The following is a 14,338-nucleotide window of genomic DNA, read 5'->3' as shown; positions in this document are numbered from 1 at the left end:
AAAGAAATACCTGTTGTGACTAACTCAAAACCCAATGGGTAGAAAATGGAAATTTGTCATGAACTTCATATTTAAGACTCCAAAAGAATGAATTGCTTTATAGATGTAAAGATATCTTGCAATGGTATTGCTTTAAATAGCGTAATTAATTTATTCTTTCAAACTAGAAGATTCTATGTTCTGGAGTTTTATTCCCTTTATCTTCCATTGTTTTGTAAAAATGGACTGTGATTTCAAGTCAAGAATACTCGAAGTCAGCTTCCACATGCTGTTCCCAATTGCTATTAGATAACTGTGTTGAACAGGAAAGTATTTGGCTTCTCACTGTACAGTACATAAATCTCATGCAATTTCTGTTTCAATTTTTCTCTTTCCTTTGAACTCTTGAATGAAGGGAAAGAATTTCTTAGAGTTCAGTAGGAATGTCCCATTATGAAACATCAATCACCAAATGCCCATTGTACATGGAAAGTGAGGTGAGCGTAATAAAATTGACATAACTAAGCAAGCAGCATCTGACCTTTAGGAGCCAGAGCTTATGATCAGAAGATCCAGTCTTCCAAACCTTTAGGAGTTAAGAGTTATCATCTTCCCCCCAAAAAAAAACCTCAGTAAATGAAGTGCTACATATGAATGTATGTGATAAAAGAGGTGGAATAAATTCTTCCTGACCCTTAGTAGGGGAGTGTTGACAGAACAGAGGTAGAGAGTGACTTTTGAAAGGAAGGAAAAAAGGAATGTATCTTTGGGTCTAGATGGGAGCAGCTGTTCCCCTTATCTTGCATCAGTGTTAAAGTAGTTGCTGTTCCTGCCATGTCAGCCAAGTCACAACACAGCATGCTATGCTGCCTGCAGTTGTTGCAAAGAAAAGGCACAACAGGTACCGTCAAAATGTTGTATCCACAATGTGAACATAAATCTTCCTTGTGCTTTGTCAACCTGTTTGCTTTTGTCTACGCTCTGTTTTCTATGTAACACGTTGTCACTACCATATTATTCTTTCTGAGCTTGCCATCCCTTCAAGTATTTCCAGGGCCGGTTAGAGGAGACAGAGCTACTGTGAGTTCTGCCTCAGCATAAGACTGTGGAATTAATGCCTTTTAAGCGTTTTTGTTTTTTGTTTTTGTTTTTTTTATTTAGTTGTACTCTCCTGCTTTTCTGTTTTAAGTCAACACACACAGAGCTGTTGTAACCAATTTGTGCAAACCAAAACATTCAGTGTTTTAAAACTTAGCAAAAGGCCTCCAGTCATCCCTTGAAGGGATTCTCTTCCCGTGAAGGTGCCACACATTTATACAAAAATGTGTGATCATAGAGCAGGATGTCATTGAAACTCTGTGCATATACTTTGACAAGAATATAGATGTTACAAGCTTACGCCAGTACCTCCCTAAAATTTTTGCCTAAATTCCAAAAGACCAAAAGAAATTTACAGAAATTTAGAATGTAATATTTCTAGAATCCTTGAGAAAGTTCTCCCATTTACAGAAGCCCTACTTAACTAATGCCTGGGTCAATATGCAAACTTTTAAACAGATAGTGCATTTCATTAATATACAATAGAGAAAAAAAAGTGCGTAGAGACTATTCATGGAAAATCTTACATTTCAAAGAATTCTAGCGCAGCCTTATGATAAAAAACACAAACTAAACTAAAATAAAACACACAAAAACCCCTGCCCTCCCAAAACCTAGCTCAGTGATGTGTGCTTGACATTTATTACTTTAGGTTTCTTCTGTTAGAAATTCTTCAGTAATTTAGGATTACTCGAGTACTGGCTTCTGGGAGTTAACGGCAGACACAGGTGGCAAGCAACATTCCCTCATTACTCCTTGATTCATGAAAGAGTATGGAGATACCAGAGAGGGAAAGAAGTATCTAGCAATAGTTAAATATTTTTATCCTTCTATCTTGTCGTTAGTATCTGAGACAGCAGTGCTCTGAGAAACATTATGTGCAAAGAAAGTAAAAGGATACTTTGCCCCCTTTGTGGTTTTGCCTCCATCCCTCTGCCTCTATGCTTACATGGCCTCCATTCCTGAGGAACTACAGTATCTCACAATTTACATAAGAGTTGCAGAGAGCAGTTTGCGGCAGACAGTTACAATTGTCTCTTTTTTGCGAGCAGGTCATCCAAGTAAGCCACTAACAGCAATGCATTAAATTCTTCCCTGGTCCATCAGTAAAGCCCTACTTAGGATTGCACTTCAGGTGGTGCTTATCGAGCCCTTTGTCTCCTCTTTCCCCTAACACAGTTTTTTCCCCCTGACCACAAGGTTATAGCAAGGATCCTTTGCCTGGCCTGGCTTGCTAATGTTTCTGTTCAGTGGAAAACTTTCTGGGGTTCAGAATTACATATATTTATGTCTCACAAACAAATTTATAAATAAAACTAAAAGAGGAGCTAAGCATATGCCATCTTCCAGTTTGTTTTTTTCAGGAAATATAATTCCAAGAGCTCTTTGAACTTGAGAGCAAACATGTGTTTTGTACTCTGCAGATGTTACAGCAAACTGTAACCCATCATTGCTTCTCTGGAGTACAGTGTACTGTGGCTTTAATTCAGCAAAATACAGCATGTCAAATGTCAGGTTGTTATGACAGCAATAAACTTGTGAGTCCCTTGAAGCAGATGTTTTAATTTGTTAGGTGTTTTTGGGGGGGAAAATCTGCTTGCATTTAAATAGATGTTCAGATCGAGAAAGGAATTTGCTTGAAAACATCTTTTCCACCTGTATGAAAACTTTATCATAGAGGCTTATGACACATGTGTGAAGCAGTGTGAGAAATCATCACAAAGATGACCAAATTACAGACATCTCCTTCACACCTAAAATATGACCTTTCTGAAGTCACATCAGTATAGGATCCAGATCTGGATCATGGAAGGACCATGTTTAATATATCTGATACTGCAAAAAGAACACTTGAAATGAAGAGTCTGCTGAGGGACCTTCCTCCAGGGGTGGATTTCCAGGGTGTTGATGGTCCTTACCACTGTGAAATAACATCATATTCTTCAGACTCTTCATTACTTAGTGAGCTGTTGCTTTTACTCATGTTTGTATTGATCAATGAGGACTATGGTTTTAAAGAAAGTGCTAAAAGTGAAAACCTTTGATAGTGTTCAAAGGCAGGGAAGAATTATGTACCTGCCTGAGCTCCGGGTAAAGAATGTTACAGCTGTGGGAACACTAATTCAAATAATTAATTGATCTCGCTTTGCAGCGAAATAATTATTGTACCTGACTCTGTGCTCAAAAGAAGAGAGTTGTCCCCAGGCATAAATCTGATTTTAAAGTTCGTAACTTGCCGGATCCAAGTGGAAGGCAAAAGCTTACAGAATAGCCTTCCCCAGTAAACAGAGTACATAAACAGATACACTCAAAAGGTTGATCCAGGATTCCTCTTGTTCTGGGATTATGTACTTCAAATTTGATCAATATTGTGTCATATACATTGACAGTTTAAATATTTTTTCTCTTGCTGAGGAATATACACTCTTTAGATTTCAGACTTCTCACCTTTCTAAAGCCTGGTAACCCTAAAACATGTAAGAAAATGTAAACTTAAAACCAGGCATGGACATTTCTAGAGTTTCCTTGAAAGAAAGTGGAAAAAAAAAAATTAAACTCTGCTTTTTTGAATGTCTTCTGTTTCTGATAATGTTTTTAGGAGTTAACAGCAGTCCATCTAGGATTAAAATGATTCAGTAGACTCAACTGTGCAGAGTTAATGCCCCACAAAGTAATGTAATTTAGCCCAGGGTAGGCTGATTCCAGAACCAGGCACTCAGCAGTATTGTAGGGTCAATGTGGATCCATCAGCAGTGGGAGTACAAGCATTTTTCCACATTATTTTTAATGTCTTACATGTTGGTATGTCTGGCGACTAGATACCACTAATAACTAAACAAGGGGCCAACTTAGATGGTTGTACAGCAAATATTTTTTCTTTTATGGTTAGTTTTGTAGCCTATGAAAAATTCTTGCATGTTTCTTTCATCTCAAAAATTATGACCACTCGTATTCAAAAGCAGTGGGTATATCCTGCAGCAGCAGGCAAGGAGTCATAATGGCAGAAGCCTTTGAAAAGAAACCTACCTGTTTCTGGGTTTGAAATAAAAATACAGGTCATCTGTAGCACTAACATTAATTTAAAGGGAATTTACTTCAGAAAATTCATTTTTATCATAAAATATGGCTAACAATGTGTTTCCAAACCCAGCAAACTTGAAACATGGACTGTAACTAGAGGGGACTCTCTCTCCCTTCTGCTCTCTGCCTCTACTATGCACGTCTGTGGTCAGTTTAGGGATTTTAAAACTTTACTGAATGGATGACCTCCCAGATCTGTACATCATTGCTGAGTTGCTGGTAGCATGTTTATAATTAAAAATCATGACATTTGACCTTTAGTCCACAGCCACAGTATAATTGTATTCACCTTACCTCACTTATAAATGCAAATCAGGTCAATTTAACCCAGCATTGTGTTTACTCTGCATATTTTTAAATGACTTCTCTTGCCTCAGCATGTCAGTCTCCTCGACTCTTGCACTTCGTGGTAATTGCAGAGCATGCTGTCATGCTGGAATTGCAGGTATGGATGGTTTGAGTGGTGACAGAGTTTGAGTGGTCTGGAGATGCCAGAAAAAAGTGATGAGATAATCTGAATGGGACAACTTTTTGAATGGCTAACTGCACCCCAAAACGAGCTTTAATAAAACTAATACATCTTCACTGAAGTTATTTCTGGTAGCCGAGGATCTAACTCCCAGCTTGTTACACAGTGAGGAGACTTTCAGAGGGCTCTGCCCCCAAAACATGTCTATAGAAAGACATTCATAACTGTGCCTTTGAACCCTCACCATGCCTTGAGGTAAACTCCTCACAAGTGCCAGTGAATTAAATCACCCTTGTAAGGAGGTACACAGGGGAAAGCGAGGGGAATTTCAACTGGTCATTATCAATCACACAGCACAAACAGTTTGGAGGAGTAATCAGTCTCTCTGTCCTTAACACAAAGAAGTTTACAACACCAGAGGAGTTTATTATTATTGCTGGTCTAAGATCATCAAAGTCATTTTGTTTCGTCTTGAACAGTAGTCAGAGGGGTTAAAGTGAGGTTAAACTGCCTAAACAAAATGGAAGCAATTACACAGTGGGATCATGGAGGACTGTTTGCTTTAACCCTCACTGACAAAAAAGGTACTGTAAGAAAAAAGTTCCCTGCCTCTTTGCAATCATTAAATGCATCTGTCTGTTTTAGTTCGTGCCAGACTTCTTCACCTAAATCTTTTGGGGAGTGTCAACGTTTAAATCTCTATCAGTTTCTTCACAGTTCCCAACACAGCCCCCATTCAGTGTCTGATCTTTGCAGCATTGTCATCACTTTGCAAGCCGCCTTGCAGGACAGGCCTTACACTGTGCTGGAGACGTGCCTGTAAATATTACGCCTTAGCTTTTTCTACTTAGTGGCTTGGCAGAAAAAGACAAGGCTATGTAGAAGAGCAGTATGATGGGGAATGCAGATTTGGCCATTCCAAACTTAAATTGCAAGATGGGGAATTGACTCTTCTCCATTCAAGGTTATATCACAGATGAATTGTCAAACTTGGCCTTCCAGTGACCTACACCATGTGATGGGATGAGACCTGCCTTTTGCTAGTAGTTTTTTTTATTTCTGTTCCTCAAAAATGGAAGGTAGTAGTGTAAATAGCTTTTACTTGCAGTGTGAGCACTGCAAGTACATTGCAGGTCTAAACAGAGTCTTTATTGAATCCCCTACAGGTTGCTCTTAAGCTGAAAAACACAAAGGTGGTGAGTTTAAAGAAAGTCTAAGAAAAAAATTCTTCTAATTCTATAAGCAGGCAATAATAGAGTGTTTATTGAAACTTGTCTGTCTGAAAGGGCTTCTATAGATAACCCAAATGAAGAATTGCATACCTAATTTTATCATTATGTAAGAAACTTGCAGAATGGTTCCTCTGTACCCTGAAGGAATGTTACTGAATAGCTCCTGTACAGATGTGAATCTTTGCAAAATTAATGGTGAAATATTTCTGTGATCCTGTGTCACACCTCCAAACAAGGGGTGACTCTTTCAAAGACTTCTCTGTATCCTGTGAAATGTTTATCTTGTTCAAGCTTGTTGGGAGGCTTAAAGACAAAACCATCAGGGGATAGAATAGGAGACCATCGCATTTACAATTTGTAAAAGAGCTTGCAATTTGCAACGTATCTTCTGTAATAATAATAAAAAAATAAATAAACCCCAACTTTTTTATGCAGAGAAAGCAATAAAAACAGCTTGTCAACAGAGCCAAAATGCTCAAATACAAAAAATATGTAATGGATTCCCAGTAATATAAATGGGGTTGCACAAGGATGAATCAAGCTCTTGCTTCTCAAAACATTACTGTAAATGGTAAAGACTAAATAGTACTCTTACACAAATATCTATGAATCTCTGATAATTAACCGCAGCCAGTGCATGAAGGAACATATTTTGATCTGTCTTGCTCCAAATTTAAAGCAATGGATATTCATCAAATTTAATGGGACTGTTCTTCGCCTAAAACTCTGAAGTTGCAGTGTGCAATTAGAACAGAGCTAATAATTCATGAAGAGCTTCTTTGAAAACATTGAAGTTCTAGATGAAAACACAGGTAAAGCCACTTAAAGGGGCACTGATTTGTCTGAGGTTCTGAATGGGTGGAAGACAAGTTTGGCAACTATTACAGCTTGTGTGTTAAAAGAAAATACCAGTCTAGTATTTTCTGATTTGTCTGAGAGAAGATAGCATGAAGGCTTGGTGGAAATGTGTTTTCTGTTACAATTCAGGAGCATTTGAATCTGAATACTGAATACTAAAACACCAGATGACCACGAAACAGCAGTGTACTATGCCACTTTCTTAATTAAATAAATGTCCTTTCCATCCCCCAAATAAATGGACTACTGGAATGTGGTGTGATTTATATATACTCTAATATTGGCTCCTTAGACACAAGAAGGACATAAATGACACTATTTTATTAGTAAGCAGGGAACTAGATATGTGAACAGAAATAAGTAATATTTCCATCACATAATGATCACAATGGCAAGATCCTTTTTCTTGTGCCATGCCAGCCTAGCATAGAGTCTTATGCCTTTCACCTCTAAATGCAGGATATCCAAAGTGTGTGTGAAGCTGCATCTGAGTTAGGAAACCTGCACAAGCTCAACTTGTTTAATCATACCTGGCACAAGAGTTTTATATCACATTTCTATCAACACTTTTTCTTCGTACAGTCCTAAAATACAAATTATATTTAACCTGAATGTAACTGAAGGTTAGCCTGGAAGATAATTTAGCTTGGCCAGGGGTAGTAGCATTTAGTGACATTCAAACTGTAACTTGCTGTCACTATCTCACTTCTGGCAGTTGAGAAAAGAGCTATTGAACTACCCTGTAAACTTCCCATCACTAGTGCACCTCCTCCTGCTGAACCCATCTTCCAGCAGCTGCCTTGTCCAGGTAAAAGACCACTGTGAATTGCTATAGTATACAAAACTTAGTTCAGAATAGGATGTGCCGGGCAATGCTGTTTCACAGGATGAAGTTATCTGAGCAGCAGGGCCCATTTCTTGAGTTAATCTACATCTCTGAGAACTGCACATGAGTTTTACACTCAGGTATCCCAAAGAAGAAATTTTCCAAACTTTCACTGCGGACCTATGTTGGATGTCTGATATGCGAGCTGATAAACTAGGCTACTGTCAGTAAACACTGACTGTCACTGATTTTCCTGTCAATATAAGCTGGACATCCATCTCCTGTAAGCATGAAATCAGAGTGTGAAGCAGCACTCAGGATAAGAGACAGTATATTTGTCCTTTATTCTAGCAATAAGAGAGGACTTATTTAGTAAGAAAAAGAAGAAAGTAATTTTGTCACATGAGGTCTTTATTCCTGATACATACTAGCTTGTGCAGAGAGGAGAGATGAGGCTTTTGGACTGTTCCCCAATAATTCATTGGGATTTCATTCTTTCCCCTTAAAAGGGCAGGGAGGATAAGACTCATAGATATTTTCAGGGAGCTGCTTTGAATTAACGGTTTCAGTAGCAGGCACTATAAACAGCCAGTCCGGGTTGCGCCTTCTGATCTCACCCTCTGTTTTGAGGCTCTGAAGCCAGCCAATCCTTTTCTTTTTTTTTGTTGTTTTTTTTTTTTTTTTATTTCCTTTCACAAACCAATTCCAAAGGATTCTTAAACTATAAAAATGAAATTACTCCCTATAAAATATAATCGGAGCTGCATTGTCGTTTAAGTGACAACCAGATGCTGGAAAAAAACTCCAAACTGTTGGTCCAATTATATAAGTTTCTTAGTACTCTCATTGCTCCAAGTCTTGTACAAAGGGGATTTGCTTCTGCTAAGATCTTGCTGGTAATTTTTATTCACTCTTAAAGGTTCTTCTCCTTCTATATCTACATGTTTTCTTAATATACCGACAGTAAACGTGCATTCTGTAGGTTGGGAAGACAAATCATAAGTGTAATAGGTATTAGAGCAGGCTATATAAAACCCATAGTGGCAATTACAGTGACTGTACTCCCACCATCTCTTAAAAAGCACAAGTCACCTCACCAAGCCGATAGATTTCCGTCAGTGTCTAATAAACGTAAAATAAAGAAAATCGAATCACTTAAGTTTGCACATCCAGATCTCTTTTTTTTAATAAAAAAATATTTCTTTCATGCTAATTAAATACTCTGGGGTTTGTGTTTTTTCTGTGGAGAATTCCAGTCCTTGGGTTTGAGTAGCTACCCAATCCACCCAGACTCAAAAAGAGTCTCAGAAAGAGCAATACTGTTCTGTCTAATCTAGTTTCTAAGCAGAAAACAGTTTTAGTAGATATATTTGCTTCCAGGTATTTGCGACAAGCTGAGTAAAATAATTGCTCTGTCACTGTTAGTATCACTGAGCTGGTGGGACAACTTTTTTCATAAATTTGGAGTTTGTGTGTTCAACTCCATTGCTGGGCACAGGCCTCAAAGGATGCAGCTGAAAGGGGGATTTTTGGACTTCCCACTAACTTTACAGGGATCTACAAATTCTTTCCATTGGGTTGTTGTATGAATTAGTAACTTGAGCAAGGGTAGTGAGAGATGTTGTAAAAACAAGACCATGCTGAAGTCCTTGGGAACACTGCGCTGAGAGGGCACATCACATAGACACAGTATTAGGCTCTTGCTCTCCAAATCCAATGGCAGTCCAAGTGAAATTAAAAGTCCTTTCTTCAAGTGATAACTTCAAAGTCATATTCTTCCAAAGGTCAATGGACAATATCTGTGTTTTCAAATGTCTGAACTTACAATAGTTATTCTATTTGTTTACATAAAATCTTGATTTTCAGAGATCTTGTTTAATCCTTGAAACCTCTTAATGACAGTACTTGTGAATTATGGCCTTTTGAGCTTCAGTAACAGAGTTATTGATAAACATTACATAAGAAAGCATGTTTATTTCTATTTTGTTGTCTCCTTCTGTCTCTCATGGGATAGCACTGCACAAAAGGCTAGTTTTCCCCAACTATTATTTCCATCACAAAAAAGTCATAAAAAATTTAGCCTAGGAAGCACCAATTTATATTTAGCGAATCAAAGACAAAGCTGTTTCTGTATTAAATATTTCATCTAACACTGAAATATCAGTAGTTTCAGAGTGGTTTATAAGCACAGTCAGAGATGAAGGGCTGCTCAATAATTCAGCTTCAAAGTGATAAAGATGTGAATAATTGTTGGATGGTTGGAGTCCAAAAGCAAGCATTGTGTAGCCTGTGCCTGTGCAATAGGATGTGTGTGCCTCTTGTAACCATTACTTCTAAAATACAGCAGTGTAGTTTGCTGTGATCTATAGGCAAGTTCATAATCCTTTGGAGGGCTCAGGATTCCTTCCATCTCATTAGCTGATAGTTCACAGATCTCTCTTGTGTCTCTTGAAGCGCTCAGAGATGACCACAATCTGGTTTTAGTCCCTGCAGAGCTGGAGTAAAAATTCTTATTGTGAAAGGAGAAAATATTAAGAATGGATAATGTAAAAGGAGCCTTTGGATTTTTATCTTGAGCTGCTTTTGAGTGAACTTTAACAACCAGGGATAGAAAACCACAAACATCTAGCTAACAGTGAAGAGAAATCAGAACCACTTGTTTTCTGGTGACTGAGGTGCCTTGGTTTCAGCTGCCAGAAGCAGCATTAAAACAAGAAAAATAGTTATTAAAAGAAAAAGAAAGAAAAGAGAGAAGAAAAACAAATAAACAGAGAAAAGGAAACTGCTTTGAGTGGCCAACGGTGTATGTGGCATTTCTTTGCAAGTGGTTATCATCTATATGACATGCATCATTTGCAGTATGAAGTACAAACAATCAAAAGCAAAATCAGGAAAACATTTGCAATGTGTTTAATAGGATTTCTTGAGTATTTTTTGATTTCGTAGTTCTTAATCCTTTGAAGAGAGCAACTTGTAATTAGCAGTGTAGTCCAACCTAACTCTACCAGATACGGGGATGGAAATACATTGTGTCTCCATACATGCCTCGTCTGTCTTTCTATCCATCCATCCATCCATCCATCCATCCATCCATCCATCCATCCATAACTGCGTTGATTCTGGACCATAACACATTAAGCAATGTGACATACTGTTCACATCCCTGCATAATTGTCCTCTGTCTCCTTGGAGATATATTTCCTTTTTAAAACTCCTTCTTTTGGGGGTTAGAGTAGATGATCTTTAAAGATCCCTTCCTCCCCAAGTCATTCTATGATTCTGTGTAAACAAAATCAGAGAACTCAGAGTATTCAAACCAGAATTTCATTTTTTTTTTTAGGATGACAGCATCAGCATCTGCATCTGAGCTGGGCTGGAAAGGTGAAATTTAGATAGGAAACAGGATTTTGCATGACTAGATTTAACAATCCTTCTGTTCACATACTTAAAATCTGTGAGTGGTAGTTATTCTTTTGTTTGCCTTTTCTGGTTCCAGATGCTGCTAATATCTTCAGTTTTCAGGCAACTATTTGCATTGATATCTGTAGGCCTAAAAAGAGTGTGAATTATGCATTAATCATTCAGAATTTTATAATGCAAACTTCTTGAGGCAAGCATTGTATCATACTTAGTGTGTGTAATATCTGAGTCTCTGAGGACTCTAGGTCTCAGTGTTCAATGAAAGCAACTGGAATATAATATTTTGCTTAACTGGGCTTTGAATGAGGCTGTCTTACTCCTGAATTGCAAAATAAAATAGAAGTAATAAACTTTTTTTTTCCAGTCTCCCCAAGAAGTGCCTATAGTCTCACTGTTCTTTATCTTAAAGTCAGGCTACAAATCTGATGATAGCATAAATGCCAGAGAACTTTACACATAGACAGATTTCTCTGTTGGCAGTTAATGGTCTGCATCACAATGGGAAGTTTGACTGCTGTCTTCAACACTCAAACGTAAGTGGCAGAATCATAGTTCACAGTCATGATTTTATGGATACATTTACTTTTTCTTCAGATCTCAAGGAAATTATTTATTTTGTTTGGATTGAGTTTTGAGCACCAGCACCAGGTTGATCATATATAAATCCAAGTCAGTTCATCCATTTGCATATATTGTGCAAGTGGAACCGAGTAGCTGGCCTTGTACTTTGCTACCCGAAGACTGGTGCGTGAAGGGCGGTCACGGTGTTCCACAGAGGCCATGTTTCCACTCATTTTTAAGAAAAGTGTTCCTGTAGCACCTGGCTTGACCACAAGCATGCCACTGTCCCACTTAGAAAATAGATGTAGCTTTCCCTGCCTTCTTATGGTATGCACCATGTCCTTAGACTGATTGGCAACCTTTCACACAGGTCATTTTGAAAGAAACAGTCTTTTCCAATCCGCAAACACATACTGTAGCTCGAACACAGAATAACAGAAACAGAATATGTCATCAAGATGGTTGTGATTGCCATGAATTATAGCAATATCTCAGTATGAATCTATCCGGGATCCATTTTTCCCCCCTAGACATTCATGAATAGATCAGATATAAACTCTTTCAAGTGTTTGCCAAGTGAATATAAACACGAACAGCTGGGGCTGAGGAGGGAATCTTTCCTTTTTTTTTCTGCTATGCATCAACATTTAATTGGTTTGTTTAGTTGGTTTGGGCTTTTTGTTTTGCTTGTTTGTAGATGTATGAATTTTAATGAACAGAGCTCTCTAGTATGAATAAAATATCTAGTGGGAACGTAGACCAGTGTTGGTGTTCAGGTTGTTTAGACAAAAAAAAAAAAAAGACACAAAAGACAGTGTTTGTGTTCAGGTTATTTGGGACTAATTTCAAGCTCTCTCACTGAAAAATCTCTTTATTCATCTATAAACATATGCCTATCACCACTCTTTCTCTTGTCAGTATTTTTCCTTAGAGTGTTTTTGACAATTCTGTTTTTCCTTATTTTTGTTCTATTTGGTTTCACTGTTTGGTCATCTCTCAGCATGATCAGCCCAGTCTTTAAAAACAAAAGGATGTAAGAAGACTCAAAGGCCACTCTCCCATAACTTAAGGTTTAAGAGACAACAACAAAATTACCAGGTAATAGAAGTTTTTTTTAACAAAGCATCTTTTTTGCACAGCAAAAAAAGTATAATCTTGAGGTCATTGCTACTGAATTTTGAGAAAGCCTATTAAGTGAAATGAAAATGCGTTCAAGCAAAAACCATGGAGGAGACCCTCAGCAGCTGTACACTCAGAAGATCTGATTACACAATACTGGGAGGATGGCTCCTGTCACTCTTTCCATTTTTCTTATATTTTTTCCATAAATGTCTACTGATGTCTTCCACAGATAGGAACTGGGCTCTTGATCTGAACAGCTATAGCAGTTTTAAGGGTTTTAAGTGCAGAGAGGTTAGAGTGAAAAGTGCAATGATCAAAGTGAAGAAGACGTTCCATCTTCATTAAATACCTGTGCTAAGAATATGAAGAAATCTTGTTCTTAGCAAGAAAAACAAAATAAAGAGAGGAATGGCTCCACCAAAAAAATTCCAGTTGTCTTGTCACACAGAAGGAGCAACACTCGAACAAGGCTTTAGACTTATTCTTGCCAATAAATTTCTTGTAAAGAGACCAAACTGAAACGCAGATGTCCCATCTCATCAAATGTATATCATGACTGGCTTTAAGCCATACTAGACTCTTACTCGTAACTGATTGGTCATTTCAGAAATCCCTGTCTCTCAACTGGAAGAAACAGCTTTAGGAACAAGAATATGTATGACCTGGAGCTGCCCTTTGAATACTTCCTCTATTTTTTTTTCTTAGAAAGTACACATGCAGGGCCAACCATAGCCTGAATCTAATGGCCAAGTGCAGTTAAAACCTGCACAGCCCTGATGAAGTTGTGTCTGGAATGTGCAGTTTGATTTCATAGTACTGTTTCAATGTGAGCAGGAAAATACACTGTTTGATTTTCCCTATGCAGAAGAGTCTTTGAGAGAGTTTATTCTCACTTCCACTCTTTCGATAGGTTGAGCCTGCATTACATAGATGACTCAGTGGCACCTATGACTTCAAATGTCTTACAAGAGGTTGTACAGGAGCAGAAAATCTTTTTTCTTCTTTTTCTCTGTAGTAACGTGATTATCGGGGTGAACTTTTGTAGCACAAATAGTGCTTTTGTGGGGATAGAAAAACACCCCAGTAGGTTTCTCTAATCCTTCTTGAGAGAGACATCCTGGGGCAATCAACTCATTTATACATTCTCTACATTTTTCCCCCCCCTCTTTGCTGAGGAAAAGGGCTGGTTTTCTGCCAAGACCTGTTTAAGTGGTAACCTATGCAATTCATTCTAAAAACACTCATTTATCATTCCCAAATTAATCTTGTAACAGGATAGCTGCTCTTATTTTCATTGTCATTTTGCCCTTTGGATAAGGGATCACAAACACATAGACATCCAACCTAAAGATTCTAGAAAGCATATATAAAATAGGGAAAATAGGAATGGCATTTCTATAATTATTAGCAGGAACAAGTAGCCATACATCTTCATTTCTCACATATCACATCTATTAATAACAGAATGAAATGTAATTTGTGCTGAATATTGTTCAGTCTTGTGCCAGAAGCATAGTTTTTTCAATCAATTGGTAGTTAAGAGGAAAATACTTTTTTAAAAGCTGCGGTAAACGCTCACAATTTATGCAAAATGATTAAAATATGATATATTCCATTTGTTTTGGCACACAGAATGCATTTTGACTTGAAAAAATATATAAATAATGAACAGTTTGGTATGAAACTACTGTG

At 37.7% G+C, this 14,338-nt stretch overlaps 1 protein-coding gene and 1 long non-coding RNA gene across 4 annotated transcripts in view; one reads left to right on the top strand and one right to left on the bottom strand.

The window, feature by feature from the left end:
• The window catches only part of SEMA3A (semaphorin 3A), a 411,783-nt gene that overhangs the window by 189,714 nt on the left and 207,731 nt on the right, over positions 1-14,338 (top strand). The gene's annotated exons all lie outside the window — the stretch shown is intronic.
• LOC128852232 (uncharacterized) overlaps positions 1-14,338 on the bottom strand; it is a 120,417-nt gene that overhangs the window by 71,189 nt on the left and 34,890 nt on the right. The gene's annotated exons all lie outside the window — the stretch shown is intronic.

Source organism: Cuculus canorus, chromosome 1 (assembly GCF_017976375.1).
Source record: "Cuculus canorus isolate bCucCan1 chromosome 1, bCucCan1.pri, whole genome shotgun sequence".
In the NCBI taxonomy this organism is placed as follows: Eukaryota; Metazoa; Chordata; class Aves; order Cuculiformes; family Cuculidae; genus Cuculus; species Cuculus canorus.
The sequence above is the reverse complement of the archived record's forward strand: the minus strand, read 5'-3'. Positions and strand labels throughout refer to the sequence as shown.